At 41.4% G+C, this 18,925-nt stretch overlaps 1 long non-coding RNA gene and 1 pseudogene across 5 annotated transcripts; one reads left to right on the top strand and one right to left on the bottom strand.

Moving 5' to 3' along the window:
• Window positions 1-1,028: 1,028 nt before the first annotated feature.
• Window positions 1,029-7,860, bottom strand: LOC101483489 (sodium-coupled monocarboxylate transporter 1-like; annotated as a pseudogene).
• A 3,621-nt stretch (window positions 7,861-11,481) lies between these two features.
• LOC143413247 (uncharacterized) lies at window positions 11,482-15,584 on the top strand. 5 transcript variants are annotated; one of them, XR_013093876.1, is made up of 7 exons: window positions 11,483-11,840; window positions 12,871-13,050; window positions 13,128-13,628; window positions 14,114-14,244; window positions 14,496-14,619; window positions 14,725-14,846; window positions 14,989-15,584. It is a non-coding gene; the product is annotated as an uncharacterized LOC143413247 (long non-coding RNA). The 5 variants fall into 5 exon arrangements; XR_013093877.1 differs by lacking the exon at window positions 14,496-14,619 and adding an exon at window positions 14,402-14,452 and having other exon boundaries at window positions 11,482-11,840; window positions 12,871-13,628; XR_013093873.1 differs by having other exon boundaries at window positions 11,482-11,840; window positions 12,871-13,628.
• The last annotated feature ends 3,341 nt before the right edge of the window (window positions 15,585-18,925 follow it).

The following is an 18,925-nucleotide window of genomic DNA, read 5'->3' on the forward strand; positions in this document are numbered from 1 at the left end:
CTTCACCTACTAACTGTCTGTGTCTCGTCCTCAAATGCTCTTTCTTAATTCACCTGTTGCACTTCTGACCTTTCACTAGACCAGAGGCTCACGGAGACTATGTGTATGTCTTCTACTAAATAAATGTTTTAACCAAGAACCTCTACTTAAACCTTAATATGAAATGACCTGATATATAAGTGTTTTGTAAGCATGTACTGCAATTCCTTCTATGGCTCCAAATCACTTGCACAATAGATTGTCCGGACATCGCGCCGAACAAAGCTTCCAACCCCCAATTAATTGACCGAGCTCCAACTCTTTAATAAGCACAGATATGCATTGTGTATAAAATAGTCATAACTGCACCTGAAATACAAAATTAACATCATCATAAACATCTTAAGGCCATCTTAAAGCTATCTGTTACATTGTTAAAGCCTCGTCTTAGCCTGCTGCTCAAAATAACTTCCTGCTTCTGCAAACTCTCTGCAAGCCTGTTTCCTGTCAGCCTGTGACTTTTAGCCTTTCTGAAAGACACACTGTTCAACCCCTGAATGCAATATAAACTCCAGATTATATTATTAATGCAATGGTAATGATGACAATTATTTAACAATAGCAGTAAAATAATTTCCCTGCTCCACAATAGCCTCCTAAGCGCCTTTATTGAACGTGTTTAAACATTGTGCTTCTCCAGTAAAAGTAAAACAAACAGACCAAACAGGACTTTCACTGACCTCAACGATGATTATTCTTCATCAAAACATCCTAAGTGAAACCTTAAATGCTTTATATACACACGCACATGTTTAAAAGGTCCAAGTGTTTGGTAGGCCACATTTAAGATTTATGTATTTTCATGTTGTGACTTGTATCAACAGATTCTCACTACCTGAGCAAGTAGTCCCATAAGTGATGCCAGGCCAGCCATAGAAACACACAACCCTCCAATACTGCAACCTGCAACAACTTCGTGTAAAAACTGACATTTTAATCATGAAGATTTATTAACTAATTCAGCTTTAGCCTCAGTCACATACCAGTGCTCAAAGGACAGAGTTCACCATGTACTGTGAACAGATCAGGTACGTACTCAGTGCTCTGGAGATGTAAAGCAATTGTCTGTCAGTCAGTGTGACATTTGGCTTGATCAGGTCCTCTAGAGTCACTGCAGCCAATGTGTTGATGATTGATGAGACTGTGCTGAGCTTAATAAAAGTTATTAAAAGGTCTGCAACCATTCACGTAACATTTGACAATCATTTAACTGATGGAACCAGCTAGGAAACAAGATGCATTAAGTACAGGATGAGGCCCAGCTTTTGATGTTGGAAACTGCAATACTTTATTAGCAAATAAAAGTATAAAACCTTAAGGTGCCACTGTAAACTGCTGCAAGAAAGAGTCCTGGGAGGCCAGGGTAGCTTTTCAGGATATCCATTACCAAATATGGCAGCAGCTATGAAGAAACAAAGATCAACTTGTTGCTTGTAAAACCACAGGCAGATCCACTAGTACTTTAAGGGAATAAGTTATGACACAGAACCTCAATACCTGATCAGAAAAAGAAATTTTTCCAGCTGTCCATGGATCAGTCCTTATAGAAAGAGTAGAGGCACAATCCTGAAAACACTGCAGATCCCAGGAACAAAGAATAACTTACCACGCTGATGAACACAGCTCTGAAAGAGACCAGGTGAAACAGTTGAAAGGATAAATTTCCATTCTTGCCAGGCTGGCATTAAGAAAAATCTACACTTGTTTATGGATGCACTGTATCCGGGTCCCATTAGTTACAAGACTGAGGGTCCTTAAATCATACCAAGTCTAGACTTTGAGTATTCTATGGTCCTGCTTGCAAGTACACTGCACTTAATAGATTAGACAAGCAGAAAGTTGACTAGCACATTTTTACACTTCCATATGCAAGCCTGAAAATTTTCCACATTTTAAGTGATATAGTATTGTTTCAGTTATAAAATCCTCCCATTAAATTATGACTCACATTCTGGCATGAGTGATACTCTTGCAGGAGTTGTATCTCTGAACCTGAGTCTGGCTAGTTCCACTGGTCATTGTCCAGCCGAGTGTCCCACCGATGGCTATGGTCCAAAATGTGTGCCGCCTCAGAGGGTTCAAGTCAAAACTGGGAAAACCGTATACCTATGAATCATCTAAAGTGAAGTGACAATTGTGCAACTTTATTCATATTTAAAAAACAGTAACTACAGACCCTAATGATTTCACGCAAATGCATCAATATGACCCGTAACTCCTTATATGACTGATGATGGATGACTAAGAGCCTACACAGATATGTCAATGAGGTTTCCAGGAAAAACTGGCCTGGTGTTTGTCACAAGACAATACTGTAGTGAAAAGGCAGAATAATATTTGCTCAGAAAAGTTAATGTGATTTTAAACCCCAGCACTGTAACATATTCAGCATCTTTGCAATCTATCCAAATAAGCCCGAGTAAGAGTAGATTAGAGTACGCTAATATGGTCAAACATGTCAGAAGTTGCTGCAGGGATGTCAAAGCCTTAGCACTGCAGGAGACATGGGCTGAACCAGTCACTTCCTTTCTGTACAGTTTAATTATACATTTAAATATAGCTGCAAATCCATCAATGGACCATCTTAAAATGTAAGAAATGTGTAAAGTTTAAAAATTGTTGGAGGTCTTTACTGTTGACCCACTTTTAAAAAAAATAATAATAATTGATTGTTCTTTCTTATCTACTTTGGTCAGAGTCTCTGGTAGACCAATTATGGCCCCTTGGCCTTACGTTTGACACCCCTGGGCTATTGAGTCGTTTTGACTTATTCATTTAGAGCGGTTTAAAAAAAAATAAAAAAATGTTTGCCTTTACCTGGACAATCACTCCCTATATTGGGGTTCAGCCAGAGTTCTTTGGCTTATTTTCAGACTATAGTACAGAAGCAATTTGTTTCCAGAAGTTCAGTCTATCAACGTGCCTAGTTCAAGTACTGTGATTTAAATCCAAGTAAAGAAAGCAGTGCTTTTGTTGCACTCAGTTCCAACAGTGGGGCTCAAATACACACTTTAATGTACTGTACATTTCTATCATTTGAATTATGGTGCAAAATTGTACTCAATTTGCCAAAACAATTCCTCAGTATTGAGATGCAAGGGTTTGAATATGCAGGCTCTTAAAGTTACTTTACTTTCTTCCCTTATACTCACTCCAGAAAGTTCAGTCTTCCTCCTTGTGAATTGGACAGAATAGAGACTCCTAAGGAGAGACACTTGGATATGACACAGAAGGCCGGCTAACATTATTCCAACCTAGAAGATAAAAATCGGATTATATCAAGACATTTACCCCACTGCTACAACTAGAATTCAAGTTTAATTGTGATTTAGAATTAAAGCCAAATGTCCTGGCACTCGAAATTGACTCATTTGATATTCTTCTATGTAGGCTATGTAGCATTAACAGTAATCTTGCGTGTCGAAGCCTACCTGGAAAACATCTGTCCAAACCACTGCCTTCATTCCACCCTGAAATAATGAGCCCATTTAAATCCAGACAGTCAAAGCAAGAAACAGTTCAGTTTAAGGGAAATGTATAGCAGAGAGAGAGATGACTTTTGCAGCTTTTGTTGTTCCATACCAATGCGCAGTATGCCGTACAGACCATTCCTGTTACCACGATTACCACCCACAGATTCCAGCCAGTCACTGCAGAGAAGTGGGAACATTTAAGATACTGGTCACTCAAGTACCCACAAGTTTACTTGTGCAGTAATGTTTCCTGAACCTGTCAGCTTTGGCCTGACTATACCTTGATTTAATGCGAGGGCTGGAGCATAAATTGCAAGTCCAGACAAAAGGAGCTGTGGTAAAAAAAAAAAAAAAAGGACAAATGGCCATCTGGTTACAGATATGTGGCCCTAGCCAAACAAGTCTTAAAACTTGCTTACTGCCATACTCGCTGTTTGAATAATAGCGAGGAATGTTACCAGCAGACGGGTTACTTTGTTATAACGCAGCTCCAGATACTTGGTAGAGAAGACAGTTACTCATACAGCATCCAAACAGACTTTTTTTTAAAAACAAACAAACTAGTGGTGCATTTATTGTACCATAGAGCAGTCTAATTAAAAAACAAACAAACATTTTATTACACAATAAATCATAACTGGTTTAACCAGAAACCAAATAAGCTGATTTCTTCCCTTTAAATTACGGACGCGCTTCTGGTTATTGTACACAATCTGCAAAAAGCTACTACACATACCTGAAAAGTGCTGGTAATGGGCAGCCTGTAAAAGACTGGGAGAAAGATCTCACATGTGAACACCTGGGCCAGAAAATGCCCGAAGCAAGCATACCCTATGATGGCTCCATAGCGGTACACCTACAGACAAGCAGTGTTTCCAATTTAACAAACAGGAAAATGAGCAAGACCATGACACACATGCAGGTTTATAAAGTTTTAACAATTCACACAGTCGGGCTATTGGAGTTGGTGCAGTAGACTTGAAATACTAACAGGAGTCCAACCCTGAATAAATGTTTTTATTACAGCGTGGATATTAGATATTTTAGTATTATGGGAGCATTTACTGGGTACTTTTTTTGATGATATTAGACAGAAGATTCTGTGACTCAACAAGGCTCTTTATGTTAACCGTCATTTTCTCTTGCTGTGTCAACTGAAGATTTTATGGTGTGAAAGTAGATACTAAGGTTTGAGGGAAAACACCAACAAATCACTCTTTTACTTATCACTCCCTTGCAGAAGATGTTTATGTGAAGACCATCTGGGTTGTGTCAGAACTCACGGATGTAGGAGACCTCTGTATAAGATTTATAGGCCTTGTGAGTGTATCTTTATTGCCCTTGCTGAACAAAGGATTCCAACTGTCGAAGGACACCACCCCACCCAGTGGGCAGGGTCTGAACTGAAACCTGTTGTCTGCCTATAAAAACTGCTGCACAAAAGAATAAACCGAGTTAGTTTGGGATGACAATTGTGGAGCAGGGATTTTTTGATCATTTGGATATGGTAAAACTGAAACTGTTAGTTTTATGTTAAGGGTAAAGGATTAAAGTGAACTGAATCCTGTTTAGAAGATACAATGCCGGTTTTTCAAAGCTGTGAATAAATTTTAGAGGGAAAATTAGTGAGGGTTGAAGGAGGAGAACAGGTTTGATTTCTTTTTTGATTTCTAGAAGTAGTGGTTATAATGTAGGCTTACACAGACAGATATTACACAGAAACACACATGACAGTATTGATTCCAGGCAAAAGGCCTCAAATTCATTTAGCTTTTAACTGAACTTAAAGAAGGACCAAAGAGGAAGGAAAGCATATATTTTGGTTAAGTCTGATAAACTAGAATTAGAAGGTATTGTTAAATTAAAAGGAGCAAATGAAATAAAAAGGCTATACCAAAAACAGGTGATAACATAGGAAATGTGAGGTTTTAAAATGAAGTTAGTGTTAACACACAGGAGTTGTTTCAAGGCAGCATTTAGCTATGATGAAATGTATACAGGAGTAATTGCTTATATGCTTAAACTTAATTGATTAAAGTGGTTGTTTTTCTTTTGGAGCTTTTAGTAGAATAGGCTGGTTCTAATGATTTTTTGTTAAAAAGGTGGACAGTTTGTGTACAGGAGGTCGATGATCAGATAGGAAAATAGAGCGAGCAACCGGACGTGAAAGCAGGGCTTAAAGAGTTTTAAAGGGATGAGTAACGTTGAAGAATATATATAAATATAAGTCAATAAGTTAAGAACATAATTAGGATCAGGCTTTTGATTACAGAGTCCCAAAAAGGATAAGTTAGGGAGATGCAGGAAAAGGTGTTTTGTTTCCTTTGCAGAAGATCGATCTCGGCGACCACAGGAGGGGCGAGGATCCTGGAGATCTCGAGGCCTGCTGAACCACCAGAGAGGGACCGAGAAAACCTAAGCTTACACATGGAGTGTTCTCGAATGGGAGCTGGTTGAGCCAGAGGACGGCTAGAGAGGGTCTGAGCGAGGACACAATGTATTGCGACCTCTGGTGTTCCAGAGGTCGAGAGAGGGAGTGTGGAGCAGGGAAATTATTTTACTGCTATTGTTAAATAATTGTCATCATTACCATTGCATTAATAATATAATCTGGAGTTTATATTGCGTTTAGAGGTTTAAACAGTGTGTCTTTCTGAAAGGCTAAAAGTAACAGGACAGGAAACAGGCTTGGAGAGTTTTGCAGAAGTGAAAGTTATTTTGAGCAGCAGGCTAAGACGAGGCTTTAACAATGTAACAGATAGCTTTAAGAAGGCCTTAAGATGTTATGCATACAGTTATTATGTTGACCTTGTATTTCAGGTGCAGTTAGGACTATTTTATACACAATGCATATCTGTGCTTATTAAAGAGTTGGAGCTCGGTCAATTAATTGGGGGTTGGAAGCTTTGTTCGGCGCGATGTCCGGACAATCTATTGTGCAAGTGACTTGGAGCCATAGAAGGAATTGCAGTACATGCTTACAAAACACTTATATATCAGGTCATTTCATATTAAGGTTTTAGTAGAAGTTCTTGGTTAAAACATTTATTTAGTAGAAGACATACATATAGTCTCAGTGAGCCTCTGGTCTGGTGAAAGGTCAGAAGTGCAACAGGTGAATTGAGAAAGAGCATTTGAGGACGAGACACAGACAGTTAGTAGGTGAAGAGGTGACACAAAGAGCATGTGAGGTCAACACACACACACACATGAGTTAGATTTATTTAGAGGAGAGATTAGTCATGTCTCGGTAAGAAAGAGGAACAATTCACTTTAAGACAAGAACGGAAAGTACCAGCCATGAAAATAGAAGATGATCTTCTGGGTTAAAAGTCATTGTGGTGTTGATCTGATCTATGTATAAAATGTATCTGTGACGCATGAAGGGGCGTCAGTAAATCAAACCCTGATGCTATAAAATATCTGTTCATGCTTTGATTAAGTTGAAGACTACTTGCTGTCGGCATACAGAGTTGTCTTCCCACACGTGTGTGTTCATTAAAATCATTGTTTGACCAAGACCTTCTGGACCAAGGGTGGTTTGTACTCTCCCTCCTCAATTTTGAACCTTAACACAATCTAGAACAGTCTCCGCGTCTTCTTGTTCTTCCAAACTGCTCCCGGTACTCCGGCCGGTGCCTTAATTAACTGTTGATCATATTTGAGTGTTACTTGAGAATATTCTAATTGTTATAGGTTAAAGGCTGAACTCTGATGATGAAAGCCCAGGCCTCAAAGAAACCCAGAATGGAGTTTCTTAAAATTATCAAACTCATTTTTCATCGTGGGCCAAATGGACTGGACCAGTTAAACTACCGTCAGTGTAAAGACATGTAATGCACATTTCATCTGAGATATTTTAAATATAAAAGTCATACTTCCAATAATACAGCTTGGAATATTTTATTAGCTAACAGAATGTTTTTACTATAAACTCAAAGTTCTATGCAATTAGTTTTTCTGTTACTTAAATGTTGTATTAATTGCCACGAGGAAGGTCCTTATACTTATGCAAGTACAGTTTAAAGTCAAATATTCGCGGGGAAAGCCAATCACAGGAAAAAATGAAAGTGCAATGAGAGAATTTTAATCTGAGGCCAATCCCGCACATTACCTCTACCGGAATGGATATCAGTATGATGGACGACAGGTCGCTGGCGGTCAGTGACAGGGAGACGGGCAGAGCGGTGAGTTTTCGATCTCCGGTTAAGAATTCCTGGGTATTTTGCTGCCTTCTTCCGATCCAAGCGTAGTGTAAGCCGATGGTTGCGGACACCAGCAGCATCAACACAAAAACTGCATAGTCCGCTATGTGCAACGAGTCAGCTCCAGCCAAGTCCTCACACATTTTGTTACAAGTCAGAGCAAAACTAACTATAACGCCAGATAGGCCTTTACAAATCACTGCGAACCCTGCTCTCCATGACGCACAAACTCGCTATGTGTCCGAGCTCTTCAGCTTATATATTCCTAAACACCTATAGTTATGTTTGTTGTTAGCCACAACCTCCACAGGTGACGCTGATTAAGACTCCTGATTAAGGCCGTGCACTGATTGGAAACAGGCGGGTAATGAGGGAGAACATGTTTTGTTCGTTTCTACATGAGCTTTGTGTGATTTGATAAGTATCTGAGGCTGAGACCACAGGACTGTAAAACATGATTGCTGGGCTTCATATCTGTACTGAACAGTCATATAAGTAGTGATGGGCAGATGAAGCTTCATGAAGCACTGAAGCTTTTCATCCAATTGGTTCATCCCAGCGCAAAGCTTCTTGAAGCTTCATTTGCTCTAGTAGGAGACCTACTGGACGTAAAAATATTAGTTGGCATGAATTTGAAGAGTGTGGCCTTTTGCACACAGCCTGTAAATGTCAACAACACAAGGAGTGTGTAAAACATGTATATTGTAGTGATGGCAGCATACTGTGTATATTTATACTGGCAGTATGGAAAATGATTATTTGGAAATGCTTAAAATGGAAATGATCATTTACTGTGAGGTGTGGTTGGGGTGTGGACAGTAGTTGTGCTCCTCTTCTTAGCTGGCTCCATTCTCTCCTGACTTTCTCTCCTCACTCTCATAAACCTCCAAACTGTCTCCAAACTCTCACTAACCGCAACTCTCCATCAAACACTCACATTTTTGAATGAAGTCTGAGGGGTTTATATCGCTGTCATATCTCGCGGCAAAGTTCGAACCACTTCATGAACCAGTCACGTGGTACAGCCGGGCAGCGAGGCTTCGGACGTCATCATTTTCAGCTCCTCCCATAAATGAAGCAAGGCTCGATACGCGCATCGCGGAAACGCCCCCTCAATTACTCGACACAGGCTTCGAAGCCTCGATACAGAACGTCACATCACTACATATAAGATTAGCTAGTAAATAACAATTAGTTAATGTTGTTCATGTTCACTAAAGTCAGTGTAAATATGAGATGACCAATACTATAGTTATTATATTAATCATTATAGGTTATTACAGCAGTGAGTTTGAACTCTCAAATCAAATCACTTCTATTGTGACATCACATGTGCAGGTACACTGGTACAGCACATGTGAGTGAAATTCATGTGAGTGAACTCTGTGTCAAATACTGAGCTTCAGTAAAGATTCAAGTTGCAGTTATTTATATGTCCTGTCACCTTAAATCTTCACTCAAAGACAATTATCTTTGACAGTGTATATGTATATGTATTATATTTAACCTCCTAAGACCCGAACTCTTCCATGACATGCATTTTTAATTTCTCTTTGATATCTGGGCATATTGGTGCCTGATGAATGTAAAAACAGAGAATTATCAGATTTTTTTTTACCTCATTTTTGTTTTTAAGAACAATAAGAGCCACATATGAGGATATCCGTTTAAAATATTTGATAGAACAATGGCAGTATAATGTCCTCGTACGTGGATATCAGGCCCATGTAGAGCAAAATTGAGTATTTTGGTCTAAATAACCCAAAATGTGATGTCCACATGGGGCAGCACGGTGGCACGGTGGTTAGCACTGTTGCCGCACAGCAAGAAGGTCCTGAGTTCAATTCCACCATCAGGCCGGGGTCTTTCTGTGTGGAGTTTACATCAGAATCAGAATACTTTATTGATCCCTGGGGGAAATTATTTTTTGTTACAGTGCTCCATTTTAAACCAACATTAAGACAAGACTCTGGCCCTTCCTGTAAAGTGCTGTGGTGTTTTTAGCCCAGTCCAGTTTATTGTCAATGTGTACTCCAAGGTATTTATAGTCCTCCACAATGTCAACACTGACCCCCTGGATTGAAACAGGGGTCAAGTGTTTCCTGGTCTTCCTGAAGTCCACGATCAGTTCCTTGGTCTTTGCCACGTTGAGCTGCAGATGATTCTGCTCACACCACGTGACAAAGGAGTCGACCACAGCCCGGTACTCTGTCTCATCATCCCTGCTGATGCATCCAACCACCGCAGAGTCATCAGAAAACTTCTGAAGATGGCAGGTCTCTGTGCAGTGGCTGAAGTCTGTGGTGTAGAGGGTGAAGAGGAAGGGGGAGAGGACAGTCCCCTGTGGTGCCCCTGTGTTGCTAATCACCTTGTCAGACACACACTGTGGGAGACGTACATATTGTGGTCTTCCTGTCAGGTAATCAACAATCCAGGACACCAGAGAAGCATCCACCTGCATCGCTGCTAACTTATCACCCAGGAGGGTCGGCCTGATGGTGTTGAAAGCACTGGAAAAGTCAAAAAACATGACCCTCACAGTGCTCGCCGGTTTACATGTTCTCCCCGTGTCTGCGTGGGTTCCCTCTGGGTACTCCGGCTTCCTCCCACCGTCCAAAGACATGCAGTTTGTGGGGATAGGTTAATTGGATAATCCAAATTGCCACTGAGTATGAATGGTTGTCTGTCCTTGTGTGTTAGCCCTGTGACAGACTGGCGACCTGTCCAGGGTGTACCCCGCCTCTCGCCCCATGACAGCTGGGATTGGCTCCAGCACCCCCCGCGACCCTGAAAAGGATAAGCGGTAGCGAATGGTAACACGTTCTCACTCCCAACTCGTCAAACGTGTGACGCATGGTCAGGCTCCCTCTGCTGCACTTATGGACGCGCAGGGTACCCCTCTCGCGTCGGGAATTGACGTGAAGGGTCCTCCGATTGAAGAGATTGCCGGGAAGTGCCTGTTGTCGGTATATTTAGACATTTTCCAAATCACATTGTAGTGACGTATACAGAACACAATAAATTATATAATGTAAACAACTACCTGAAAAACAGGTAGAACAATACTTTTGTATGGTTTATTGCATTTACGGAGGGAGTGATGTATGCTGGGTAATGGCACAGCTAGCGACTGGGTGACTTTATTCACCCGCTTCGGCTGTTATCAGTCCATACATTAGCGTTATTAGCACAAACCAGTCCCATAGATATGGGCCATCTCCTGCTAGATTGTTCAGAAGGTTGTTCTCATCCATCCAGATGGAGGATCACTAACAGGAGCGTGGGAAGACTCCAGAATCCACTCTGGCTGGAATCCGGTGGATATGCAGTGTGTAAGACCATTTAAACGGACAGCATTTATAGAATGACTATTAAAAGTCAGCGAGTGTCAATAATGTTAATGTGGTTATGTTAGTAATACACCGAGTGCTAATATAACAGCTTTAAGATGCATTTGTAGATGTTATTACGTGTTTTACCGTCTTTATGGTGCTAGCTTAAAGTTACGGTGTAAACGTTAGCTTATATTGGAGGAAAGCTGTTACTGGTTAAACGATGTTAACACAGAAATATTAGCTTCTGTCATGACTGATGAAGTTACTAGTTAATAAAGTTTCCAGTAAAGTGATTAATCGCAGCCACAGATTGACAGCAAATATCTCGATTAGCTTCAGTGCATCTATAATAAATATGTGCAAGTTTCAGTGCTTCGTTTAAACCGTATGATACTTATACTGACCCAGGGTCAGTGTAAAATACAATCCTAGCTGTGTGAACAAAGCCTGGCTCCTTTAATCCTGCATGACAAACCTCAGGATGCAGGTTATTATTACTCTTTCCTGCTGGCACACCTGTCACACCTGAGAGTCAGCTAGAAACGTACAGTGACGTGGACATCATGCAAAGACTGCCAGACTCTGTAATACTGCAAATGATCAGTGACTCAGGTTAACACTAAACTTTAAACAGTACCTCTGTGTCTCTGTGTGCTGAACATCTAGGATTGAGTCAGGCTGCATCAGCTGAAGCTGTTATTTGTATATATCAGTATTTTTTATTCAGGTGTGGGGAAAATACGTAAGACTGCAGTGAAGCGATGCACCAGATGAATCCCTGGCCAAAGGTATCGTACTTAAATCAGACTACTGATCCAGCCACATCAGCCTTTTGTGAGGTCTGTTTAAAGTAGACTAAAAGTGAACTGCAGGTTCCTGAGAGGTGGACTGTGAGCACAGAAACACATGTTCATACATACAGCTGCAGCAAACTTACATTAATTTTAAATAGATTTGTTACTCTGATGTCTGTCTCTGTGTTAGTCCTCTGACAGACTGGTGACCTGTCCAGGTGTGCTCTACCTGTGACTACTGGGACAGGCTCTAGCCTCTGTAATAGAAATGTTCTGTTATTCTCATTTTAAGTATTTAAGTGCTTATGCATATGCTTAGTTGTGACACTGTTATAGACTGTTCAGTGAAAGTTTCTAAAACTAGATGAACTTACTTCAGCGTCAGCAGTTTGAGAAAACAACTCCCTTTACAGGTGCTGATAAGGCCAAGGGCACAAAACAGCTTAACCATTGATCCGTTGAAGTGTGGTAGGATCAGTTTGTAACTTCCTCCCTCTTCCTTGGAATGCATAAAGGAGGAGGAGCACAACTTCTGTGGCAGCGCTGACATGACTGAACTGTGATGTTTGATGTGTGTTGGCGCAGTAATAAATAGCTTGATCACAGCTCTTTCTGTGTTGCAGACTTTATTTCAAAAATTCCACGACCCCCCCCCCCACCCTCCCACTGTGAACCTGAATTGAATATTCAGAAGACATTTGTTTAAATAGTTCTACAAATCTGAGCTGTCGGTGTGTCCTTGGATTGTGTGGTAATAATATTAGAGCCTGCAATCTTTCTTACTGAATCTCTACTATGAGTCATGTTACCTGAGATTAACTCTATGTTTACCTGTCAGCCTGGACGAATGTGCTGTGTGAAGGAAATTAAATTAAATCAGATCTGAACTGCGTACATTTGAGGAACCTGGTCATATTTAATTGAAATATGAACCAGTGATTTTTTTGATTGCTGATTCCAAGATAGTCTTTGTGGAAATCCTGTTTGGCTTTTTGTCATTTTAATTCTCTTCTCTGTTTTCCAGAACAGTTCTCCACAGTCGCTGTCCACATGGGTCAGTGGGACCAAGAAGCACTCTGCTAATGTGGGACTCTGACCAGCAACATCCAGCAGGACCCAGACAGCGTTTTCTATCTCCCAGCTGGAGTTTTTGTTTGTCAGTGACTGGAGAGTCAGATTTTTGTTGAGCTTCACACTTGCAGAGGTAAGTCAGTTTGCAGAGATCCCTCCCACCCTGGCTTTTATGTGCTAGATTTCTTATCTGAAACGGTAATATTTCAGTGACTGCTGCTTCTACACTCTACTGATCCCTGATGGGAGAATCATCAATTTTGGCAACAAAGAAGCCTGGTGGATGTTTGTTTACAGTCTGATGATGGGACATCATGCTCTGCATCTTCAAAGTTTGCCTCCTCATTATTATTCATACCCAGTAATGTGAAGTATGCTTATATCTACTATAACTGAACCAACCTGGTGCTCTTCATTTATGGAGGCTGTTGAGTCTGAATGTTGGATGTTGTGTATCTCGTGTTCTCTGGGCTTTGTTGTCCTCAGTCTTTTTGCAGGATCAGAAAACAAAACCAGGAGGCGCGTAAATGTTTCTTTTCCATGATGTTTCTTCAAATGTTTCTTCTGGATGATGATAAGACTGTGACACAGGATGCCACCTTTGGTCTTGTGATGAAGCAAAGCTCAGGAAGAAGTGTGATTAAATGGTACCCACATGTGTGCTGCTGAGAAGGATGTACAGGGGCACCTGCAGCCAAATCCAAGCTTCAGGTTAGTTGTAGTTGCAGAACGCTATAGACTGAGACAGCTGAGGCATCAAATGTTTGATTAAACGGATGAAAAAGAGAAGTTTCTTCCCTATAATTATCACTTCTTAAAATCTGTAGCAACTTCAAGTCTGTCAGCGTGCTGAGCATGCTCAGAATGTGACAATATATTTTTGTTCAATATTTAATTTCTTTCAGTTGCAATTGTTAAATGAAAAAAAATATATATATATTCTTATAATTTAGCAAACTAATTTATCAAAAGAAATATACATATATCTGTATTAGTTTTAATAAATTAATTTGACAGCTGTATTGAAAATACCATATTGTATTCATACAGAATCAGTTTGGTATCATTGTTTGTCTGTTCACTGATTGTTGAAACTAAGAGTTGCTTTGATCTGTTTAGATCTAAAGTATCCAAAGTTGAGCTCTGATGTTTCTTCACCCTTGTGTGTGTGATATGTGATTCCTACATGCTGGCAGAGCAGAGCAGCAGTTTGTGCTCACAGATGGTGACGGTGTGGAGAGACGGTGGTATTTCCTCAGAAGAACCAGCAGAGTCACTCGCTGACTGATGCTCGTCTGCACTGCACAGAGGAAATCAGCTGACCGAGGTTTGTCCAGTGACGTGTTATGAATGTATATTTGTTTTATGCTTACAGTTATGTTTTTCTTGACAGAGGCTCTGCAGAGGTTAGACAAAGCAGAGAAAACATGTGCTTTACATTTTACTGTGATTTATTGAGATATTTGTTGCCTGATGTTCAGCAGGAATGGAGAAATGGAATCAAAGGGAGATGTTTTTGCTGTTTTTGTAATGATGTAAGTAAATCTTCAATATTATTTATTTGCTTGGTTATATTAGGAGTGTTTCTGAGTGAGGGGGGAGGAGTCATCATCCAGGTAAAGTGACGTGGATCAGTGGATACACTTGTCTCCCCTTTAAAGGAGACACTCTTAGAGAGAGACGATTAGAGTCATCCTTAAATGTTAGTGCTTTCAAATACACAAACATTTTTAAAGGACAAAAATGAACATCCAACTTTGACTGTAATACAAAATAAATCTTTGCATGTGTGTTTTCAAACTCTCAGATGGGCAGCATATCAGTCTTGGACTGTCTAACCTGCCGGAGCAGCACTGAATGACCACCACACATGAGCATGTTCCTGCAACATTCAGCATCTGATCCTTCATCTGTGTGCTGCTGCTTTTGGTAAGTAGAGTTACCCAACTACAGTAACTCTAAACACATGCCATCCATTTCTGACGGCCTGGTTACTTCCTGTCAGTTACTTTAGAAACCAAGTGGTCACCTGACCTAACACTGTTTCTTCTTCTTCCCCTTAATGTTCAAGTGTCACATGTCAAACAGCTGGAGAGGAAACTACACCAGTGTACTGGGATGTTTCACCAACACGTGCCAGATGCTGTTCCTTCATGGTGACATCACCAGAGACAGCCCCACCCACCTCAGGACCTCGCCATTGATCATGATGATTATAATGATGACAGCGAGCGGAACTAAGACTGTAAAAATCCATGACCAGAATTTTTCTTTCTAATTATTAATGAATACTGAGAGCCTCTTTCTGTGTTTTGTCTGTTTTGTTTTTTTTTTACCTCATTTGTTACTAACAAAGTTCACAAACTCACACAGTTTACATTCTGTATGTTTCCATCTTTACCAGCCACACTCTAACTGCATTTAAGAAAATGATCCTTAGAAATCGTCCTTTTTCTCTTTTGTAATTGATGATAATTCAGTGAATATACTGCGCTGCTTCCTTCTATTGCGTCACACATTGCTTTAAGTTTTTCAGTGTCCAGTTATTTTTTACTGCTGTTTGAATTCTCTGTATGTTTGACCCTGTAGACTGTTTGATGGACTGCTTGTCTTCCTGTTTGTAACCGCCGCCTGTTTTTTAATAAAGATTTGGATTTCTGACTTCAACACAGCCTCTGCGTGTCCTCCCTTTGTGTCCTCTTCCTCTGTGAATGTGTTGCATGTGTTACAGATTCATTTTATTAACAGCTTTCCCACAGTGAGTTGCATCAGCATTCATTCACAGCACATTTCAGAAGGATTCAGATTAATACAGTGATCTTACAGTCAGAATGATCCTGACAGAGTGCCACTGTAAATGATCTTTCATCAGGTAAATTTTAAAGTTCAGTATTTCAAAGCAGGAGTTATGAAGAATCATGCTGGCATTAGGACTAATAATATGTACTTAAAGTCAAAGTTTTTTAATTATGCTAGAATATTGGAAGACAATCAACTTTTAGTGTTTTCCACATATTAATTATTCTGAAATAGAGACGTGACCCTAACTGTACAGAAGCACTAAACAACTGACAATCTAACAGACATCATTGGCCTGAGCTGTCATGCACAGTGAGTCTGATCCTTTGCTGTGAGAGTCTGACAAGCATGTTTCTGGTCAGTTTGGAAGAAATAATATCACAATGTTGATCTTTTTTCCAATATTCCTTCTCTTTTAAACTGTGATCAAAGGTACTTATGTTCACAGCATGTAATAATACTGACAGTCCAGGGCACTGTGGTCTGTTGAGCTAGGGTTAGGGTTAGCAATTTAGACATATGTAATCAATATTAAACGTCTCTGACGTGGGCCACTGTCTGCAGTGTTGGGAAATCCATACCAGGCTGGAACGAGTCAAGGTAAGTGAGCATCCACGAGAAGACACAGCAGATGCATCCTACTAATACCAGGAGACTCCAGAAACCGAGCATCTTCTCTTCAGTGCCATCCTCTCCTGTCACCCTCTCTGCCCGCAGCTCTTTGAGTATGGGGTAGATAAGGGCGCAGAGAAACCCTTATTACTAATTCGTATTATAATTCAATTTTCATGAAATATTCATATTCAGTATCGGTCCTTTTATATTATAACCACGTATCCACCCAGGCTCATGGTGGGGCAGGGCTCTGTCCTGGGATGCTTGAGTACAAGGTAATGTACACCTGACCAGGTATCCAGTCTGTCAGAATTGTTTTCAATATTTGGTTCAAAAACACGAGTGACAACAAAAATCCAACTAGGATTCTTGCATATGATGAATGAAGTCTGTCTTTGACTGTATTGTCCAGCTGATCCATCAAACCCCCAGCAGGTGAACCTTATTCATGACATAACACGGCAACAATGTAAAAAATTAAACAGCAACAGTCTAAATGTAAAGTGCATTCTAAAGTCCTCTTCAATAAATCATATGCAAAGAGTCATTCAGGACTGTAAAACGTGAACTACAGAACCCAGAGTCTTCATCATTAAATCTCTGGTTGCTTCATTTTTGGCGCCGCGTATGGATGCCCTGGTGCTTCAGTGCGTTACTTTTGTCTTGTTTTTGTGCATTTCTTCTGTGTCTGGGCACTCCTCTGGATATTCTTACACCAGAGAAGAGCTCCTTAACTGCAGGACTACAACGCCTGTGGATTTATTTCCAATATTTGTCGCATCTGCGGCAGATTTACTGCTGACTCTGATCAGGAAAGTGAGACGTCGGAAGAGAGGTAAGCGAGCCGGCGTACTCGTGCGTTTGAGGAAACGCGGACTGAGAACGGCCCTTCCTGGGATCTTCCTTTCTAATGTACGCTCACTCTGGAATAAGATAGACGAACTGGCCCTGATGAGAAGCATGAACAGAGACTTTGCCTCCTCCTGTGTCTTATGTTTTACGGAGTCGTGGCTCAGTGAGGACATCCCGGACTGCGCGCTCAAGCTGGAGGGCTTTCATCTGCTGCGCGCGGACCGGCAGGCCGCTCTCTCCGGTAAAACCAAAGGTGGAGGTGTCTGCTTCTACATCAATAGTGGCTGGTGCACAGATGTAACAGTGATTGCTCAGCACTGCTCTCCCTCTCTGGAATATCTTTTCATTCACTGCAAACCGTTTTATTCTCCGCGGGAGTTTGCTTCATTCATCCTGGCCGCTGTTTACATCCCGCCAGACGCGGATGCGCAAGCAGCTCAGTGCGCACTCGCAGAGCAGATTCTCCACACGGAGCGGACATACCCGGACTCTCTCATCATTGCTCTTGGGGACTTTAACAAAGCCAATCTGAGCCATGAGCTTCCGAAATACAAACAGTATATTAAATGCCCGACCAGAGAGGAGAGGACATTGGATCACTGCTACAGCACGATCAGCGGGGCCTATCGCGCGGTGCCGCGCGCTTCACTCGGACTTTCTGACCACGTCATGATCCACCTAATCCCCGCGTACAGACAGAGGCTGAAGCTCTCCAAACCTGTCGTGAGGACCAAAAAACTGTGGAGCAACGAGGCTGTGGAGGAGCTTCGCACGTGTTTGGAGACCACAGACTGGGACACAATGAAGGCTGCTTCTAACAGCTTGGACGAGTTTACGGACACTGTCACCTCCTATATCCACTTCTGTGAGGACAGCATCGTGCCATCACGCACCAGGGTGAGTTATAACAATGACAAACCCTGGTTTACTCCTAAACTCAAAAAGCTGTGGCTGGAAAAGAGTAAGGCGTTCAGAAGCGGAGACAGGGACTGCTACAGAGAGGCCAAGTACAGGTTCACTAAGGAAGTGGACATTGCCAAACATCAGCACTCTGAGAAGATGCAGCAGCAGATCTCAGAGAATGACTCGGCCTCTGTGTGGAAAGGTTTTAGGAATATTACAAACTACAAGCCTAAAACCCCCCCACTCCACTGATGACTTGCTCTTAGCCAACACCCTTAACGACTTCTACTGTCGTTTTGACGAGCCATCAGGCAGCCTTCACACCTTCAACGACCCCAACAATAGAGGCACTTTGGACACTCATTCCCCCACCTCTCCCCCCTCCATAGAGCCATCACCACCTTCAATCACTTCACCTGCAACACCCTGTAACAGCCACTATGGTGTGGTGTCCCTTTAAGACACCCAAGTCGAGGGTTGATGGTGTCATCAGTGTGTGCCACTGGTCTCTCTGCTCTCTCTCTCTGTGATGGTGTGGACTTGTGCTTGCACGCTAGTACATGAGGAGGGACGGATTTTATGTATTACCTCTCCAGACACCTTTGTTTGCAACGTTATGGGTTGTACGAACACTGTGCGCTATGTTTGTTAAGCTGCAGCCGTTCAACCGGGCTTATATGGTTGATGAAGAGAAGGTATATTAAAGAACACACTGTGGAATCCCCAACGCCAGCGTGAGTGTGTATTCTTTTGGCTACCCTGCTAGATGTTTTGCCGCCTCTTCTCAACCACACAACACAACCCAACGTTACAAAATGGCGCCCGAACATCTTCTCTTG

Source organism: Maylandia zebra, linkage group LG17, assembly GCF_041146795.1.
Source record: "Maylandia zebra isolate NMK-2024a linkage group LG17, Mzebra_GT3a, whole genome shotgun sequence".
Lineage (NCBI taxonomy): Eukaryota > Metazoa > Chordata > Actinopteri > Cichliformes > Cichlidae > Maylandia > Maylandia zebra.